The sequence below is a fragment of the Podarcis melisellensis genome (assembly GCF_964234715.1).
Source record: "Podarcis melisellensis genome assembly, chromosome: 7".
NCBI classification, from domain to species: domain Eukaryota; kingdom Metazoa; phylum Chordata; class Lepidosauria; order Squamata; family Lacertidae; genus Podarcis; species Podarcis melisellensis.
In genome coordinates this window covers 39,565,504-39,587,278 of record NC_138539.1, presented here as the reverse complement: position 1 = coordinate 39,587,278, position 21,775 = coordinate 39,565,504, and the positions used below count along the sequence as shown (strand labels likewise).

Genomic DNA, 21,775 nt, shown 5'->3' with positions numbered 1-21,775 from the left:
TTCCTCTTCCTACCAATAGTACATTGTCATCCCTCAGAACCAGTGAATTGTGCCAGAAAAACTTCTTTCCTGCGCTTTCTGTACAGTTTGTCCCTAGTCCTCACGCTATCCCTTTCTTTTCAACTGTTAGAATATTTGTGAATATTATGAGATCACAATAACTTCCACTAAGCACCTGGATGCTACTCAGTTTTTGTCTGTGATTTCCTATGAACTAAGATATTGCTGCACTAAACCTTTTCTAAGAGTAGTTTCATAAGGAGCTAAGATGATTATTGTTACAATAATAAAGAAACCTTGCCGTTCTTGGGCAGCATCTGCCCACTGAGGCTCTGGGAAAGTTAGAGTGGGGGAAACTCTCCCACATGACTAACTGACCACTTCATCAGCCTCAGCTGGTCACGGGGGATGTCAGGATGAGGCAGGAAATTTGAAATTGAATGGGCCAATTGTGGCCAACCTTAAAGGTAAAGGTGGTGATCAGACCTGGGAACACCTGGCTTCAGTCAGGTCCGTGGTCAATCCATTTAAACCAACCGTGCTTGGAAACAGCAGCTCAGTCAGTCATTGGATGTCCCACCTACCCTTGACCCTGCCTGAAAGTAAGCAGGCAGTGCATAAGCAAGACCTTGCCATGGAACTAATCTGTCACCATACTCAGGGCCAGGGAGGAATTTGCCTGCAGACTAGGGGCGCCTCACCTTTATTGCTGTTCCAGGACAGTCCACTCTGCTCTGTCAATAAATTCTTCACCTTGCCCAGTAGCTTGAAGTGTGGATAGGTGGCCCTCCAGTTGCTGTACCTTCTCTTCCAGTAAGCCAACAAACTTGCACTTGCTGTAGGTGTAGTTTTGCACATTTTCAGGCAGGAAGACAAAACATGGTACAGGTGTTGCAGCTCCCTCACCATCTCTTGGTCCTATGTACACGGTGAGACAGCACTCTGGACACCCCCCAACCCCCCCCCAACAACACGCCCTTGCAAATGCCCCTGTTTACAAGTCCTGGTCATGAGCTCCCAGAGGTTGTAATCAGCGGAGCACACCTTCACTTCTTTTAGGGCACCAGAACCACCAGTTCCTGCAGTGAGACACTTGCCACTCCCAAGCCCGCCTCACCAGTCTCCTCCAGCTAACCATAATAAGCCACGATAGGGAAGGATTGAGAGAGCAACTGATCAGTTAAACTGCTGAGTTACAGGACTTTCCTGAGGTCAAGAAAGCACTTTCACTGTTGGATTCTGGCCAAGGTATGGTAAAGCATTGTTTAACATTGTTTCAATAGTTTCCTTGGAGGTTGACCATTCAAAAGAAAAAAACACATGAAAAGACAGAGCAAGAATTTGTCTGCTGCACTCTACAAATGTCCCTGAATGGGGGGAACTGTCCACCCCACCCCCTGTTCAAATGTAATAGCCCTGCTCTTGACCACTGAAATATTTGGAACTAGTTCCTGCTTTTTTGTTTTGATCACCTTTGGTTTCCTGAAGAAATTTAGATAAGATTACTCTGATAGTAAAAACTAACTTGACCTTTGCCAATATTTCAAAGGCAGAAGAGGACATTTGGAATGTCATGCTTGTAGCCCTCTAAGACAGCAGTTCTAGGAACACTTATATAACAGAACGTCCCAGTGAAATCAGTGGGACTTTACTTTTGAGGAAACTTGCGTAGGATCCGGCTGCAAGCGATTTAACAGGAAGCAGGATTATTGTAATGTACATTTCAAGATTCACCAGCATGCATCTTTCCACACACATTTTCTTTTTGTGTAGTGGTTCTGTTTCCTTCACTAAACTTTAGGCATGGGTTATTTTTAAGTCATACCTAGGAGAAGCCATGGCAACCATGGTCAGAATAACCTGAAGTGCATTTTGATGCCACATGCCAATGCACATGTCTGCCAAGGACACATTTTATTTTGTTCATTCTATCTACCTTTTTATTTTTATGCTCATTCTTAATTTGGAAAAATAATATTTTTCTCTCCCTTTTTCTCCACATTCTTTTTCTATTATTTTATTATTATTATTAATTGGGCTGGATTCAACTATCTGGTACCAGTAGCAGAAGCCCACACAAAAGACTTCTGCTAGCTCAATGCAGCTCTCCTCATCCTCCTGCAGCCCCCCCCCCAATTTTTTGGCTGGGGTGTATATGTCAGCAGATCCCCAGAACAGCACATGGGCAAGCAGAAATGCTTGTGCTGTTTTTTTAAAAAAATATTTGATGTTTTATTATGTTTATATATATGCTGTAAGCCACCTAGAGTGGCTGGGGAAACTTAGCGAAATGGGTGGGATATAAATAATAAAATTATCAAAATTATTATTATTAGCACTGCTAGGCTGTAGTCCAAGCACAGTTATCTGGGAGTCAGCCCTATTCAATTTATTAGGATTTGCTTCTGAGTAGACTTAGTTGGGATTGAACTGTTACTTATTACTTCAAATGAAAACAGTGATGAAATGAGTTGAGAAATCTGCCTGTGTGAGCAAATTTGCAATATAGAAATGTATTTCAAATGTGTTTTATATGATGATTTTGAAACTGGCAGCTGACAAACTGGAAAGTTTTATTGGACGTATCACCTTTAGTCATAGATTTTAAATGGAGAATTCATTCTCAACACCTTTGTGAGATGTGGGTTGAAAGTGAGCTGGAAAACAGTGACTTGCCCAGTGCTACTCTTCAAGTGTGTTGCCTTCAAGCCTAGTCTTCTTTCATGTGTGCCATGCTGACACCAGCAAAGTCACCCTTGTTAGCCCATTTCTTATGCCACCATGCAGTCATGAAAAGGAGTTGGAAATATTAAACCAGGGCCACAGCTGAAATTCCCATCATTTCTCTTGGAGTCAAGCAATACTCCAAAGGCCACAGGCTCCCCATCCTCTATCAATGCATGAAGGTGCTGGATGCCTCAGAATTGCTGCTTTGCAAATAGAGTGGAACCTTGAGTTGTGGACGTAAACCGTGATGGAGGCACGTCCGCAACTTGCAGCATTCGTAACCTGCAGCGCCACGCCTGCCCACACTTGTGACTCGATTTGGTCTTCTGCGCATGTGCGAGCAGCAAAACCTGGAAGTAACCATTTCCGGTACTTCCGGGTTTCCTGCAGTCTGCAACCTGAAAATACGTAACCCGAAGCCTTTGTAACCTGAGGTACCACTGTAGCTTGAGCTCCAAAACAAGAGGAAACCCACGGCAAATGGTAATCTTACAATTTGCAGTGAAGGACGTAGGCTTTATACAAGGTGACAGGAGCTCAACATTAGCTCCTCAGCAGAACAAGATTCAGCTCCCTCCTTGCTCTCCTCTGGATGATTCCACCGTATTGGATTAAACCAACCCATTCATAGGGGTTACATATATGTACTCAGCAGGCCATGCTCTTAACTTAGATTGCAAAGACTGACCTGGGGCTGAGGCATATTGAACTCTGTGGAACTTAACTCAGTCAAAACTCATAGGTTTGAACTGTTAGCTATTACTTCTCAGGGCTGCTTTTTGCAGTTATCATATTTTCACTTTCTTCTTTCTGATCAGCATTTCACAAGTTTTGTGAAATCTGCTTCTTTTAAGTCTATTTTCCCCATCTCATTCTTGTTGTGGTTATTGATCTATTCAGACTTCCTTATCACTCCTTGTGTGTCCTTGGGTTTTGATTCTCTGCTCTTGCTTCTTTCACAGCAGCTCTTTCCTCTCCTCCTTCTGATGATTTTGCCCCTCCTCCACAGCCTGTTCATCCCTCACTTTCCCACCTTCATACTCTCCAACAGTTTATGTTAGAGAAACAGAGCAACCTTCACAAAAAACTTGCTGCTGGCATGACTTTATGCACTGTAAATTCACGCTTGTTTCATTTCTGGGCTCTTTCATATGCAAAACAGGCTTATCTTTCATGGGTTTTTCTTCATCTAATCCTTGGGGTATTTTTTTTTCTAATTCCCATTCCCATTTTTTTCCAATTTCTGCTACTCCTTTTCAGTCTTCCTTTCTCCTCATGAATTTGCCTTCTTGGTAAGATAGAATCTATCAGTAATACAATTATGACTCCCTTATCACCTTCTGTTCCTTTATTTTGTCTCTTATGCTCCCTCTGGCTTAATTTCCTTCATTTTACTATATTATCTTTGGAGATTTAATATCTCCTCCACCATTTAAACCTATTTGCTTCCCCCACTTACCTCCTACCTTTCTTCCTCTTCCTCTGCTCTTTATTTTTTCCTCATTTACTTTATAGATTCCTTTTTCTTCCAGTCTTGCTATATTCCTCCCATATTTTTTGCAAACATTACGCTACCACCGTTGTTGACCTTGTTGATCAATATGGGTGATACGGGCCTCTGAAGGGTTCCCCAACTGCATTCCCTGACAAAGGAACAGCAGGCCTCTAGTTGTCTGGAACTGCTACAGCATCATGCCCCAAGCCCTGTCACTTGTCCAGAAGGTTGGTTAATGATATCAAAAGCTGCTGACAGGTCCAGGAGAATAAATAGTGTCACCCATCCCCCCCCCCTGCAGCCAGGATGGATGCAAACAATTTTATCCTCAAGGAACCTAGCAATATATCACAGCAGGCTACGGAGTGCGCAAAACTTACACTCAGCTTAGTACTAGAATGCAGCAGCAGCAACAACAACAACGACAACAACAAACACAACCACCACTACCACCCAGCTGGAAAACTGAGGATGAAAGAGAAATAAACAGTTTTAATTTCTTTAACCACCATGCAATAGGTCTTCAAAGAGAGTCTAAAGAGTCAGATTTGTCAGATTTCTTGAGAATTCTTCTGCTTGTGCTAAATCGTCATCCATTCAGACTCAGGTCACCACTGAGCCATCGTGACACCTGAGTGTTAGAAATGTGACATCATCTAGAAGTTATGGTTGTGAGTCGAGGACCCACCACCCTCATAGGATTATAATAAGACACAAAGACACATTATTTTAGGTTAATGGGCAAAATTAGGCCACAACTTTTATTGGTTACAGCACGTGAGTAGTATTGGCTTAGGCACTGGATGAAACAGCAATACATGACTCCACCCTGCTCAGCAGGGAGTCATATCAGGGTTAGCAGGAACCTGACTGGGAACTGAGTGCTGTTTAAATGTGGCTAGCCCTGCCCACCAGCCAGCCCTATTGGTCAGCTGGAAGGCTTGGCCATGGCAGCAGAGGCAATCAGGAGCAGGGAGCTGAGTACGCCTCCCTGCCACTGCGGGAAGCTGCTCCCGCTCAGAACCCCTCCCCTCTGGGAGGAGGAGAGGCCCTCCCAACTCCCTGTTATAGGAATAGATCAAGTCTTCACTAGGATGGTCAGACCAATTTTGTGTGGGGGGGGGCACAATCAATAAATGAATACAGTTTGGCAAAAAAAGAAGTTATTTTCATCATTCCTTCTTAATTGCTCACAATTGCCAATAACCATAGTTGGTGGTGCAATTCTTGCTTACTGGTTTCTTTTGCTGTTGTGGGATTCTTCTTTTGGTTTCTTTAATTTTTCCTCATGTTTCATATTATTAACAACAAACAAACAAAGATTAAAAAGAGAAAAGGCTAGCCAGACCAACTGAATTCATAAACCCATGGGAACCACTGCTTTTGTTGATCAGCAGCAACTCAGTTTCAGGTACCCAAGCTATAAATGTGCCTTACTTCATCTTCCTAGTTTGTTTGGAAACTTGTTACAATTTGCTTAGACTATTATATACTGTAAAAGGGGAGTAGCTATAATGCACAGTAGCTCTTGCGTGAATGCAAAGTTAAAATTGTCTGTAGCTGTTTTTAAGAAGGAAGAAACCTTTTGGCAAGAGCAGTTACTTTGAATACACTGTTAAACAGTACCGCCACCCCAGTTCAACCAGAAGTAAATCCCACTATGCTCAATAGGACTTAATCCCAAGTAATTATGCAAAGGGTTGCAGCCTAAGGGTTTGTTTTTTAAATGATTTTTTTTTTAGTTCAATGGAGTTGCTTTTTCAGGAGTATGGTGAAATCTTTAAAACACACAGACCATTATTTAGAAAGATAGAGAGACCTTTGTCATCAGCTGAAACCAAATATTTGTGGACTTGTAATGAAAATAATGAAATATGATATTTAAAATCTGTTTATTTGAAGACTGAAACATAGCCTTATATATTATTCATTTTACAAAAATCTCTTCCAGCAGTCAAGCGGCTTAGCATTATATAGATTGCTTGAGCTTGACTTTTCCAATAACCTAGAAGTGAGGATGGAGGAAAAACCTGACTGATTTCTCATTTGAAGGAGAACCTACTTAATCCACTCTTTGCATTATGCAAATCAAAACACAAACACACCTTCAAAATTAGCATTTCTCTGAATTTTGCAGTGCAATTCTCCAATCAAGTATTGTGTACAATAGTGCATATACTAGAGTGATGTCAACATAATGAATATATTAGTGAAAAGGACAAAAAAAATATTATATTAGGAGAAACTGCTGTATTTCTGCAGGGTATTTCTGCAGGGTAGAAATATTATGAAACTCACAGTTGCCAAGGTAATAAGGGAGGAGAGAAATTTGTAGCAGAGACTCAGTAGTTCAATTCCTGCAACCACTGGTTCTCCTGTGTGTATGGGTTAAGAATGTCCAAGGTTTGCAAGAAATATTTGCAAGAAACAATACATTTCCATTGTTAGTTGTAACGTATAGTTCTATTGTTAGTGGTGTTTTTGGAGACTTGCAAGCCTTAGTATTAGGCTCCCTGTGGAATTTGACATAATAGGAGAATGTTTTGAGTGTATAAACCTATTAATCTAGCACATTTTTACTGCTGTTAGTATTATAGCAGATCTGGTTGATGGTCTTTTAAAACGTTGAATAATTTTAAATCGGTATTACTCCAGCCTTACACTCAGCACTCATCCTGCCTGACTGGTCCTTGATTATCTCCAGTGCAATGAGGTTTGAAAAACCTTCTTAGCTAAGTCCTACATCCATTTTAAAAACCAATGTCAAATTGTATTATAATGCTTCTGCTCACTCATTTATTCACCAGGTTCCACTATTGTTCCTACTACTGAGATAGATCACTTGTTGTCATCTAGTCCTTTGTATGCTTTACACCCAAAACATTCACTACCTCATATATGGATTTTTACCCCCCCCCCTTTGGGATGGTCATGGCAGTGGTTGCTTGGACTAGTAAGGATTGAAGATGGATTTGTTATTAAACCAAGCTTGAATGTGCCACGAGACCCAGTGTAGAGGAATGGTGTTCTGGACTTTTCTAGGTTCTTTAAAGAATCTGGATAAGCCTACTGCCCCTCCAACAATTTCTCCAAGACACTTCTGCCCCCCAATTGGATTCACCTCAAGATACAGAGCTACCTTGGGTTACAGATGCTTCAGGTTATAGACTCTGCTGACCCAGAAATATTACCTTGGGTTAAGAACTTTGCTTCAGGATGAGAACAGAAATCGTGCGCTGGTGGCATGGCGGCAGTGGGAGGCCCTATTAGCTAAAGTGGTACCTCAGTTTAAGAACAGTTTCAGGTTAAGAACGGACCTCTGGAACGAATTAAGTTCTTAACCTGAGGTACCACTATATTAGGGACGCGGGTGGTGCTGTGGGTTAAACCACAGAGCCTAGGACTTACTGATCAGAAGGTCGGTGGTTCGAATCCCCGTGATGGAGTGAGCTCCCATTGCTCGGTCCCTGCTCCTGCCAACCTAGGAGTTTGAAAGCACGTCAAAGTGCAAGTAGATAAATAGGTACCACTTTGGCAGGAAGGTAAACGGCGTTTCTGTGCGCTGCTCCAGTTCGCCAGAAGCGGCTTAGTCATGCTGGCCACATGACCAGGAAGCTGTACGCCAGCTCCCTCGGCCAATAAAGCGAGATGAGCGCCGCAACCCTAGAGTTGGTCACGACTGGACCTAATGGTCAGGGGTCCCTTTACCTTTTTACCACTGTACTATTATCAAAGCAATTCATGCCCTTGATGGATAACACGATAAACATTTGTTGTATCAAGTAGTAAAAGGGATTTAAGGTGCCTACAGAGTTGGCAAGGCATGTGCATGAAAATCATAAGAAAGTACACACAGTGAAAATGACGCGTGCGTCTTTAACAACATCCAAGCAAAAGATAATTTGTGTAAAAAGTGATTGTGTCCTTGAATGTCATGATTTTATTTTAATCATGTCTGAACTTGGAACGTGGATTAAATAATGAGATTGGGTTTAGAGATCTGTGAGCCTTTTTGCTAGACTTGACATCTTTTTTTTTAACTTGATCATACTGTAGTACACATTGGCAAGGTTTCTGAGTTTTGCATTGTTATTTTTGGTTTCCTATTAATTCTGTGTTTGGCAGATTGTTTTGCCACTAAAATAGTTTCTAAAGGCAAAAATCACACTGGATTTAATTGTGATTGTCTACATTAAAAATGCAATGAAACAGTATACCCATTTTAACATTAGGTAGTCAGTCTGGGTTTCTGCTGCAGAAAATGACAAGTCTTTGCCTGAAGGCTTGCAGTTTTTAATAGATAATATATATGGAGGAATGATGGAAAGACTATGCAGTTTCATAAGAATGGACTCTCAAAATAACAAAGAAATGGAAATGCTTATTGGCATTTTAAAAATAAATCAGATAAATACTTGTTGAGTAGAAAAGGAAGCAAATAAAAGTCTTAAGGGAAGGAACAGAAGTGTGATGGATAGCAGGGGATAGATAATTCAAGGCATGAGGAGAAGCAAGTGAGAATGGACAAAAATAAGTATTGGGAAGGGAAATTCAGCTGTCTGTACATGCCTGCTTGAGTTAGTCCCACTGAACTCAGTGGGGCTTTCTTTTGAGTAGAAATGCATAGGACTGTGCTGTGAATTTGTGATTTGATTTAGAACATCCATTGGGGCTAGGGATACTACCTTTGGCCAGGCCACTCCATATTTGCATCACCTATACAATCTCCACCAACGTAGAGCTTTCTCCTTTGCAAGATTTAATGTAATGCCATCTGCAATCCTGCAAAGGTATTGTCCTTGTGGTATAAAAGAGGTCAAAATCATTGTACATGTTTTATTCTACTGCCCCTTTTATGCAAAAATCTGTGATGAATATCTGAACACCATGCTGAAAGAAAGCTTAAATTGCTCAGACTTCTCTGGGGTTGACTCTCTACTGCAGGCATGACTTCACAGAGAATGTAGCAAATTTATGAGAGATACCATGAAGCTATGTCGCTAGAAGTTGCTGACATTGTAGATTTGCCTTGTTCTGGTGTATGCAATGTTCTTTCTCTGTTTTTCAGCTGTGCAGTTTGTGTTCATATTATACAGTGGTACATTGGTTCTCTAATGGTTTGGCTCCCAAACAAATCAGCTCCCGAATGCTGCATACCCAGAAATAAGTGTCCCAGATTGTGAACATTTTTTGGAAGCCCAATGTCTGACCCAGCTTCTTTGGCTTTCGATTGAGTACAGGAAGCTCCTGCAGCCAATCAGAAGCCACGCCTTGTTTTTCGAATGCTTTTGGGAGTCAAACAGACACTCAGAATGGATTAAGTTTGAGAACCAAGGTACCACTGTATTGTCTACAAACAATAAAATTGATTGATTGATTGATTGATTGATGTTGCTACAAGACTCAAGAGGCACTTTTTAACATTATGCCTTTATTAGTTTTATCTTAAAGATTGTTCTTTTATTAACAGACTCCAGTTTTATGCTTTAACTTATACACTCTTTTATTCTCTGTATGCCAATGAAGACTGATTATACAGTACTTGTAGTAAATAGTAAAACATTTCATTTGGGTGTAGTATTGCAGTCTCAAACCTGCCCATGACCTTTGGCAGTTACAACTGACCAGGACTCCAATGGGAATGCAATGCTTTGTGCACACTGTGACCTCATATGCCCTGCTTCCACATGCAGACTGAACAATGTGATAATGTAATCTCTTCTGATGATCAACACAAAGTATTGAAACAAATGGTCTAATAATTGCACTGGAAGCAGACAGGAGACCCAGCCCTGATTGGTTTCTTATATCTACAATTTCTCTTCTGGACTCCAGTTCCTCCTGTTGTCATGTCTCCCTGTGATTATGACCTAGCACATTGCTTGATCATGTCCTCATCCTTTATCACTATGTCAAAGCTGCATTTTGAATAAGTTGATTTCTACATGGTTGAGGTAAAAAAAATTTATCCAATCACATGGCTGGGAATGATTAAATGGGACCCAACTGTGGAACTGGTCCCTGCTAGGATGGGAAATGCCCATTCAGTGGGAAAGACCCACACAATTGAGTCACTTAAGTGTTATCTCCCATTAGTGCTGGAGCTGTGTATTGGAAAGGAGTTCTGCTATGGTTAAGCTAACATTTAAGAAGCCTCTAAATGAAGAGTACTTAGATTCTTGTATTCAATAATAAGAATGAATGTATAAGGAAGAAAAAAGGTTGATCTGAATTTTCAGGGTTTTTTTAAAAATTTTAAACAACCTCTTTTAACTGGTACAGGGAGAGGAAGAAGGGGATTTCAATAAGTGATGTAAAGGCGGGGAGAGGAGGGAAGGTTTCCTCTTGCCATGAAAAAGGGAAAGCAGAAACCAAAAGCAACAAAGAACAATATCTGGGTAAAAGTCAAAGCATAAAAACTACAAAGCATACAGCAAATGAGAGGATTGATGGGATTATTGAAAGAAGCTCAAGGCACTCCAGAAATGTGGTGTAAATGGAGCAAAAGGAGATAATGAACATCAAATAGCTAAGCACAGAACATCTTTCTTAAAGGCTTTTGGGGGCCAGTTGGTGTTAGAGGAATGATAGGCCCTTTTGGAGCTACATATGGGAAATCGCCAAGGATTGAAGCTGCTATATTATACTATAAAGTAAGGAATGCAAGTTCTTCTTCTTCTTTTGGTGAGGGAAAGTAAATAAAGGCTGAATTTTAATGAAATATTATTTTAACTTTTTGGATTGGTTTTGTTCATTTGCAAATTTCCTCAGGCCAAGCAACAAAATATGGATAATATATTGGCATGTATACAAAGGCGACACAGGATTGCTGGAAAACACTACAAAGCAGTGCAGAAATAGTAAAATTGTGCTTATCTAAACCAGTGCATAAATGATACATGAAGCCATGATGCACAATATAGACAGATTGCAATATGTGGTCCGTCTTTAAATTTTCCAACATTGTGTTACACAAGCAGAAATAAGTACTGAATAAACCACGCTGGCATTTCGTCATTTATCCCTAGCATTCCAAAAACATCCCAGTTGTTCTGAAATAAATTACTAGAACTTCACACCAAATTGTCCAATAGGAATTTTAGTTACTGCAAAGTTGTCCTACTACAAATGATGCTAGAATGAAGGATAGCTGGAGATGGTACAAGGCCAAAGTGAAAACAAGTCATGTTTGCCTGTCATTATGAGAGGCTTTATTTTGCTACCCTTAGGGCCAATTCACACATGGATATGCTTCCCTTTATTACTCAGGGTTGCAATTCAGAGACTACAGTGTGCTCTTTACAAGGAAGCATTCTAGCTTCCCCCTTCAAGAGGTAGGCTTCACACACTCCAAAATTACCCCTGGAGGCAAGCCTGAAGGTGCAAATGGCTGTTGTCTTAAGGAATTGCTGCCCATTTCTTGATGCATAAGTGGAGTCGGTTTCTATTACCACACAGCAGTGGGGTTAGATCTCACCCACAGTACACAGTGGCATGCTGTTGAAAACATAACTTTTCACCATTGAAAAGTGTTGTGCTTGAGGTGATTCCTAGTGATAATGAAATCTCAGTTTGTAGCTTCAAGGAGGTTTCCTCTTCCATATTTTAATTATGAAACGTATCAAGAATGCCTTAACGGCTGCTGAAGTCTAGGCGGCGATGTTACATGTTCATACAAAGGGAAACGAATTCAGTAAAATCAGTGCAGTAGAAACTGGATTCTAAAAGAACTATTTAAAACCAGAGAAATGAACTTCATGTGCTAATAGCTGTCTTGGCCTTCAGTGCCAGATGATGAACTTCAACTCTGTTTTTGCCAAAGCCTTTAATGTGTAAATCAGATCAGTACATAGGGAAGGCCCAGGTGAAAAGGTGCAGGAGGTACAGAGGTATAATAGACACCTGACTAAGCACAAGCTAAGACATTGATCCAACAATCAATGCACTCCCTGCACATTTTCTTTTTGAAGAGTGGAGCGGTCATAGCACCTCCCATTCCTCCTCAGGCTCTCACCATCCTCTCCATGGCATCTCTATGGGACTCGTGACACTAGCAGTTTTATGATTATTTTCGAGGCACTTTAGAACCATTTCTTGGAAGAATTTTTTAAAAGCTCCTTTCTGCTTGTTGATGCATGCTTCTTATAATGGCAATTCAGATGCACTGGAAAATTTCTAGTATTGAAAGAGAATACCATATTTTTTGCTTTATAAGACTCACTTTTCCCCTAATAAAAAGTAAGGGGAAATGTGTGTGCGTATTATGGAATGAATGCAGGCTGCGCAGCTATCACAGAAGCCAGAACAGCAAGAGGGATTGCTGCTTTTGCTGCGCAGCGGTCCCTCTTGTTGTTCTGGCTTCTGAGATTCAGAATATTTTTTTTCTTGTTTTCCTCCTCCAAAAACTAGGTGCGCCTTATGGTCTGGTGCGTCTTATAGAGCAAAAAATACGGTATGTGATGGAAAAAATATGTGTGGCCATTATTTAGTTGCAAAGCAAAATACTATATTTGTCCCATATACTGTCTGTCAATTCCCTTGGTTTTCCTGCAGTCTTTGTTCTAGGATGCATGCCTCTGATTAAGCACACTAGAACTCTTTCAGGCTCTGACTTTACTGTCTTCCTTCTGTTCACAGTGGCAATTAAAGTCGGCCGTGACATTTTGGGTATCGGCAAGGGGAGCCTTGGTTTCTGGGACTGGAAGTAGAGTCTTGTCAATGTCACTACTCGCCCTTGGAACTCTCTTCTCTTCGTCCAAGGAAGTGTTTAGTGAGTTATATTGATTTTTCTCCTAATGTCAACTGAATTAATTGATATTTATCCTGCCTCATTTTCATGTTGTTATTTTTTGAAAAATGCATCTTATCGCTGTTTTATTGTTTTCTACATTTTTTTACTTGTGCATTGAGCATTATTTGGTCAAAAGACAAGGTTGATATTTAACCAATAAATTGTAACAAAATGCTCAGTCACAATTTGGAATAGGCATTCATTTGTCACTAGAGATGTGAAAGAAGCAGTGTTGGGGTTTTAGTGAACTTGTACAAATTCAGAGGGAGATCAACCCCTTGTGGATTTTTAGCTGGCATATTTTGGGGATTTGCCTGGTATCTTCCATCACCATGTAGCTCTTTAGACCAAACTGCAACTACAACAATTTTTAAAAAAGAAAATCAATACTTACTTGCTTGAATTCTTCTTTGCTGTATTTATGCCTTTTCTTTTATGGATGCCAGTTGGATTCTTGGAAATATCACTGGCCTCAAGCTGCTGCAGGCTTGAGTCATCGATAGAACTGTGGAGAGTCTTGGGAGAATGTGTATATGTGTGTGGCTCTGTGTGCATGAGCACTGCAACAACAATGCGAAGCTTATGGTGTGGCCTTTGGAATTCATTTAATTTTAAGAAGCCTTAGGGAGATAACCGCTTCCTGAATAAGCTCCAGCAGGTACCATTAAGTTCTGAGCAACTGTGCTAACCAGCCAGTCAAGATTCACAGTTTATTCCCACTCCCACACAATTAATCCTGAAATAAAGACTTGCACTGAAAGAAAGAGCAGGAAATCTAAAATAAAATCTAAATTAAACACTGATAAAGATGAATGAGTGGTATGTGTAATCCCTAGCTGATAACAACCCAGAAGCAGTATTCCATGGAAATTGTCCAAGTGATACAATGCTGTACAGAAATAAAATAAAGAATAGGAATAGTTATTCTACTCCTTCTCCATTCACAATTTTTTTTACACAAATAACAGGATCACAGAATTTTTGAATTGCAAGAGATCCCAAAGGTCATCTAGTCCAACCCCTGCAATGCAGGAATCTCAGCTAAAGTATCCATGACAGATGGCCATCCAACCTCTGCTTGAAAACCTCTGGTGAAAGAAGGCCCTCCACCTTCTGAAGTAGTCCATTCTATAGTCAAACAGCTCTTGCCACCATAAAGTTCTTCCTAATATTTACTTGTAATCTCCTTTCTTGTAATGTTGGTTCAGGTCTTACCCTGTGGAGCAGCAAAAAACAAGCTTGTTCCATCTTCCGTGTGACAACCCTTCAGATATTTGAAGATGACACTTTTATTTCCAGTCATTAGCATGTGGTAGTTACTTATGATAGTTACTATGGTAGTTACTATGATAATTGTACTTGGTGCAAACGAAATGCACAAATACAACACATTTACTTAAATAAGGTGTGCTTATTTAAGTAAATGCTTTCATTTGCTCATACCTAATCTCCTGAGTACCAAATGCCAGTAGATAACAGCATGCTGATTAAACACAAAAGGTCTGATTTAGGGGCAAATTTGTATAATAGACCTGAGATGTGTTCGAGATTACTATTTTATCAGCAACTTCCCCCAGCACATTCTCCAACTGCTGCTAAGCAAACTTGCATACTTAGGCAGTTCTCTTGCATAAATGATGCTATAGTTTTATATAAATCCCATAGATTTATGACTAATGTTTCAAACAAAACATACAGATTTCCAATGTTTAGAGGTCAGATTTTTTCTTTAAAATGAACAAACATATACTTTATTAAATTAATCTCCCCCAAGTTCTTAAATAAAAGCAGTGGTTGAAAACATGTCTGTTGGTAGCTAACTATAGTCACATCTTTTCACAGCACACATGCAAAGAAAAACGGAAGTTTTCAAACAAATATTATTGTTTCTCTGGAGAGGTTAGAGAGGATTCAAGAAGGCTAATCAACACACAACTCCCTCCTCCCCCAAAAAGTTGCTTTCATATTTCTAGTGGAGAATCAGTATGAATTCATAGAGAGGGTGTTAACTCTCATCTGATGCTTAACTGACATTTTAACTTAGCACACAAACCCTTCAAAGAAATAAAAATATCTTACATACTTTTAATAGCTTTGTAAACTTCAGAGTCTCAAAAGGCAGTGGCAGAGGAAGGTGGGTGAGGTCCGTCCCGGGTGCCATCCCTGAGGGGGGTGACATTGCCGTGCCGCCGCCCCCATGCCTCTGTTCGCCGTTTGCGGCACCCCCTGAGATGCTGCTCGTGGCACCCCCCGGGGGGCACTTGCCCCACCCCTGTGGGCCGCTCGCCCTGCCCCCCAGGTGTATGCTGCTCCGGCTGCCGGAGCACCTAGCTCTGCCTCTGTCGGAAGGAAGGGAATGCCACAGACTCCTGTAGTTATCCAATTTACACTCTCATATTTTGCTAACTTTGAAATATATTAGGTAAATATATGCTGTTGGCATCCATCTGTCTTATGCATCTTTGGGGGTAAAGTCAAACCATTGGAGAGTTACAGCACCAGCTGTGGCTGTATGGGAGAGACATATGGAGACATATGGGAGAGACATGTTTTATTGAAGGTGGGGCAGATGAAGGTTTTGCTGCTAAAGGTGCACCATGGCATTCTTTCTCTCTGCACTTCTCCCAGCAGCCCTTCATCCTCTGGTCACTGCTATGGATCCATGACCTGTCTCTCTGTCACTAGACACTGATAATCTCCAAGGGATTTCTATGCAATGAGGTTAATGTTGCCAGCCTTCATGTCATGTTTGCTGACAGCTTTGTAACACACAGGTGGTCTTCTCAACAGGCCTAGTGCCTGAAGCCAGCTCCATGTAGAGCACATCCTTGAGGATCCTGCCATCTTGCATTCTATGTACAGACCAAAACAATGTAGATGATACTGAGACAGAAGTGTGAACATGCTGGGGATGTGGGCTTAGGGAGAGCACATATTTGTTTGGTCAAATCTCTGTCCTACCATGTGGTGCCCAAAATCTTCCTGACACAGCACATATGTAAAGCATTAAGGCATTGCTCCTGGCAGATGTAAGTTGCCCATGACTCATTTCCATAAAACAGAGTGCTCAACGCGCAGACCTTCATCTTGGTATTGGTCATTTGCATCACATTCTGCCATACTCTTTTGGAGAGGCAAGCCATATAACATAGGAAAAAGACTGCCTTTGTGAACCCCTGGAAAGCTGCTGTCAATCAGTCAGCAGAGTGTTGGCACTTACCTGACCTCATAGGCAATGCTGTGACTTCCCAGGAAGGAGAGGTAGCAGCAAGGTCAGCAGGGCACAAATCCACCGGCAGAGCCAAACTGGTGTTCTCACACCAGCACACTGACCTTTCTACTGCCTCCCTCTCCCCCCCCCCAGGAATCCACAGTGATGGCGATGGGAAGTCAGGTAAGTGCTGATGACTCACAGACCACTATTGCAGTCTGTGGAGAAAGTACAGTGGTACCTTGGGTTACAGATGCTTTGGGTTACAGACTCTTCAGATTACAGACTCCGCTAACCCAGAAATAGTACCTCGGGTTAAGAACTTTGCTTCAGCATGAGAACACAAATCACATGGCAGCAGCACGGTGGCAGTGGGAGGCCCCATTAGGTAAAGTGGTACCTCAGGTTAAGAACAGTTTCAGCTTAAGAGCAGACCTCCAGAACGAATTAAGTTCTTAAACCCAAGGTACCACTGTACTGTGGTAGATGGACCAATGTTCTGACTCAGTATAAGGCAGGTTCCTTGTGTTCCTCAAACCCACCTGTGTGAAGTGCTTGTTGTCACAACAGCCTGCCAGTCGTGAAGCCAAAGCTGCATTCTATCCAAACCAACGTCTTGTCTGTACAGAGTGCTGATTGGCTGGCCTTCATGGTAGTCACAAAGCTACTACTTTACTTGCTCAGGCTTCATGCAGGCATAGTTTCTGATTGCTTGTGGAAAGCCCTTGGGAGAAGGTGACTTAAACAGCTGTAAGGAGGTGGGGACTTTCAGTCTCGCAACTGATCCATGGGGCAAGACCTACTGGGGATACGCTGCTGTGCTCATTAGGGCTGGCACTCATACAGATCTGTGAAGATTGTGTTTTTGCTAACTCTGAACAGTGTGATTTACAGCCGGCTCACTCGCTGACACCTGTTCCTGCTCTTTGAAGGCTATATTTTGTCTCAGCTCTTTGCCTCAGCTAGCTTTTCTCCTTTCTTCATAGAACCTTTCCACTTTTTAAATTCAATTTTTATATTTATTCACTTTGTAAGTTTCCCTTCCTCCCAGTGAAGCTCAGGGTGGCATGAAGGTTCAGCTTCCAGTGTAATGCATTCTCAAACCACCCACCACTCTTGCCTTTCTGCATTGTCAGTGCATGAGAAAGTTTTGTTTTCTGTGTCATCCCTGGAGGATTCCCATGGCTTCACAAGATGCTCACAAAGGAGAGAAATATGCTGAGCAAAATCTGCATTTCACCCATATGAATTCTCTTAAATGACACAGGAAATGATTTCATTCTGTTTTCAGATTTCATTCTGTTTTCAGATGATCCAGTAACTCACAAACATAATAGCACCACAAATTACTTCTCTGCAGTTGGCACCTAGCTTACATTCTCCTTACACATCTTTGCTGCCTATTTCATTTCTATATTTCATTAGGGAAAGAACTGTAGCCGTGCAGCAAACATCAGCAGGGTGGATGAATTGTGATTCCTTCTGAGTTATTTAGCAGAAAACGTCTGTTCTAGTATCTCATACCTGGCTACCTTCATCATAGTCTTTTGAGTCCTTTTGTCTTATCCCCTTTAATGCCTCCTTTGTCAGTTCTGCCAAATGACTGGATCTTTCAGCCTGGTCATTAGAGTCAAGCCCAGATTCTACTTAATGGAGCCAGCTTCATCCCTCTGATCTTTCTCTCAAGCCTCAGTTCTTTCATGTGTTAAAGGAGGCTTGTGAAGTGAGCAGGCTAAGAAGCAGGAAATCCTGTTGAGGCTAGGATCAAGCCAGCAGAGTGTCAAGGCCACTGGAAACAAATGACCACATTTAAAAGATTAAACATGGTTCAGATTTCTCTCAGGGTTTTGTAAAAGATGGTGCAGGGCCAGTTCAAGCAAAACAGGAAGTAAGTAAGTAAGCAAGCAAGCCTGTGGCAATGATATTGCAGGTGGACATTTGCTCGGAAGAGAGACTTCTCAGCAGTGAAGCAATATGGGAAAGATGTGGGATGATTTCTAGATGTTATAGACTCCGGGCCAAACTACATCTTGCCCTTGCTTGTGTGTGTGGACTGTTACTGCACATAGGGAGAGGAGAGTTACCCCATTCATCCCAAGCTGTGACCCCCAAAAAGAATCTTCCCCCACTCTTCAGTATGGCTATGAGAGCTTTTTTAAAACAACAACAGCAGTTTTTCTAAACCTTGTAGTTCTGGGCAGATTTTTTATCACAATTGCAGTTAGGGAGGAAAGGGAGTAAACCTCCAGTCCCCACTGTGATCTCTAAAACAATCACCACCATCCATTTACCTTTCCTAACTATCATTATCATTATGCATTGAGCATAGCATGGTTTGGCCCTTATCAGTGAATTTTATGTTATGGGTGATAGTCAACCAAGTTTTGAAACTGATGAATATGTTTAAGTCAGGTCCATTAATTTCAATAAGTTTACTAGATGGCTAAAACTTAGATGACTACCACTCTAAGTTAATCATACTTGGTCCCATTTGAAATCAGTGTTGCGAGTCGACCATGACTATTTTAAGTGATTTCAATAGGAACTAAGTGTACCTATGTGACATACACTATTTAATGGCCTAGTTCAGTTGTCACACTAAACCAGCCTCTTTGCTCCTCCCTGATCCTTCTGCTGCTATGCTGCACTGATGATCTGAGCCATGGTTGGCCAGAAAAATCACAAACCATAAACCACAGGAGAAACCTTTGTTAAAGCTTCTGGTTCATGTACAGATAGATAAGCCACCAGCCTGGATGTGGACAATGCTTTAGCACAATTCAGCACCACAGCAGAATGACAGAGGATGTACCGTAATCTCCTCCCTGGAGCCTGCACACTGACATCGTCATACTAAGCCATAGATCGGTATAGCAGGACATATGAACCAAGCCAACATCTAGCACATAGCTACTTTGCTTGTTTTACTTCTATTAATTATAGGCATGCAGGAGGCGTGGCAATCCTTTTTGGAAGTGCAGTGTACTAGAAAGGACAAATGAAAATCTCCTTTATTGCTAGAGTTCTTGGGAAAAGCTTCCTGCTGGTGTCAATTGAAAGCTTTCCCCCTAAGCGTTCTAGCCGTGTCAGAATGGGCAGCCAGCCAGTTTCAATTCTGATCACAGTTTGTAGAGAAGAGATAAGTCTCCCCTCCCTATGTACTGCATTCCTTGTAAGGTATGCCCCCTACTTCATGACTGTAGTTCATTAAAAAAATGAAGAAGTGGTGGCAAAGAACTACTCATTAAGCATAGCATGTAGTTTGGTCCTCAGTCTTGATCCAACCCTGTGGTTTTGAATCTATAATTCAGATTTCTTGCCACATGAGAGTAAATTCAGCAGGACTAATTGGTAATCTGCTCCCCCTTCTTCACACACAAGTGCTAAAGAGTCATCCAAGCACTGCTATCATTTATCATGCAAAGCTTTTAATATCTCAGCCACATAAACAGAGAGGTAAACAACAAGGCATGGGGCACTTCCGAGGGTTGATATTTGAAGTTAATAATTAACTTGCAACTTGTAAGGAAGACAAAATGAACAGAAAGAGCCTTTTGCCACTTGGCATATATGCACTTCCTCACTTGACTGATGCTAGAATAATTACAAGGAATGCATTGCTTTTTCTGCAGAGAAACTTGTCAGTTTCATATATGTGAGCAAAGGAAATATACTGTTGTACCTTGGTTCTCGAATGCCTTATGACTCGAATGTTTTGGCTCCCGAATGCCGCAAACCCGGAAGTGAGTGTTCTGGTTTGCAAACTTTTTCTGTGCAAGAAGCTCCTGCAGCCAATTGGAAGCTGTGCCTTGATTTTTGAATGTTTTCGGAAGTCAAATGGACTTCCAGAAAGGATTCCGTTCAAGAACCAAGGTAAGACTGTATAGATAAATTCCTGACTGGCTTACTGTAATGTGCTCTGTGCAGGGCTACCCTTCAATATAACCTGGAAGCTGCAACTAGTCTAGAATATGAATTGCAGAACATTGAGTGGTACAACCAGATGAGACCACAAGAGACCAGTCTTGAAGAATGTGTGGTTTACTTGCCAACATGCTTCCAGGCCCAGTCAGAGTGCTAACACTGACACATAAATCCCTGAACAACTTGGTTCCCAAATAGCTGAATGAACATCTTATTCTCTTCTAACCTGGTTATGTATTAAGATCAATCCGGGAGGCTGTTTATATGGTTCTACAGGCAAGGGGAGTGAGTGGTGTGGTGTGAGAAATGGTTAATCTTAAAACTGGTTTATGGTAGATGTTTGGTATCTTGATGTAACCTGCCCTGGCAGTAGTCTGGTGGATGGTGGGTTTATAAATTGAAATACACATTTTAAAAAGCACACCATTTATCACAGTGAGCAAATGCTTCCAAGAGCTTAAAAAACACAAAAAGACACAAAATTGGATTCAGCATAATTCAGACCACTTCATAATTTACCAGTTGTTAAGTTATAATGCAAGGTCTAATATATTTTACTATAATTTCCCAGGCATAATTACTATGTATAGGCATGTATGAAATATTACCCACTATAATATGTAAATACACTTAAATTTAATTAGTTAATTTGGTTGAATTCCAGACAGTTCATCAGCTAAAACATATTTAATTGGTTGGCAACTCTAGTACTTAAGCTTCTGTATGCTTAAGTTTAAACAAATTTATGGTTTAAAAGAGTGGCTTATTTAACCTTTTAAGTCAGCAATTCCCTCACCTATCTTGACATGACATTTTAGAGTAGTGCACTCATATTATCCACTTAGTAAAATCTACCGTGGAAGCTACCGTAAATATCCATAGTAGTCATAAGACTGGGTGATTGACAGACCAGTCCAAATTCCATTCAGTTGTGCTGGAGGGAATTTGGGTGAGGTAGAGGTGTCCCTCCCCCCAGCTCCACCAGCTGTGCTAGACTCCACCACCATGAAGCTCTTAGCTAGGTACATAAACCACAGGTAGGAAGAAGCTATTTCCAGTGATGTCTCTGCCTGCGGAAGCTAGTGTATGGAGCAGAATGTTTTGGAGCTGGGCCAGTTGAGGACCAGAAGAATCACAAGCCAATCCAACTGCTGTCAGTGGGTTTGTTAAATAAATAAACATAATAAAATATATGGCTTTGGTAAGACATCACTGCTGAAAGCACAATACAGCACAATACAGTACTATAGAAGGAATGATGTTTGGAGTTTCAGTTCATTTAAAACAGAGGCCTGATAAGAGGGAGAGATAATATTTGGTAATAAGAGATCATTCTGACAAATTGCCCAGCAAGGAGGAAAAATAGTTGAATTTCTTTGTTTATATGGTCATGTCTCAAGATTTTGGATTGGATTATTCAATGGAGGTGTCTGAGGTAGACACATAAGCAAAAATGACGTATGCTACATTGAAAGTCCAGAGTTGGGAAATGTTAGCATTATTGGTGATTGCTGACAAGCATCTACAGCACATAATACCAATTTTGAATGTTGACCTTTATTTTTTACAGGAATATATATAAAGTACAGTTTGAGCCAGATGCATTCATTCATTCATTCAATCAATT

General features: G+C 41.1%; 1 protein-coding gene across 2 annotated transcripts in view; it reads left to right on the top strand.

The window, feature by feature from the left end:
• SNTG1 (syntrophin gamma 1) overlaps window positions 1-21,775 on the top strand; it is a 215,569-nt gene that overhangs the window by 71,167 nt on the left and 122,627 nt on the right. The window contains exon 3 of one of the 2 annotated variants that reach the window (XM_081917550.1): window positions 12,860-12,992. The exons of the other annotated variant lie outside the window; for it this stretch is intronic. The gene's annotated coding sequence lies outside the window, so the exon portion shown is untranslated. The remainder of the gene's footprint in view (window positions 1-12,859; window positions 12,993-21,775) is intronic. 2 annotated transcript variants of the gene reach the window in all.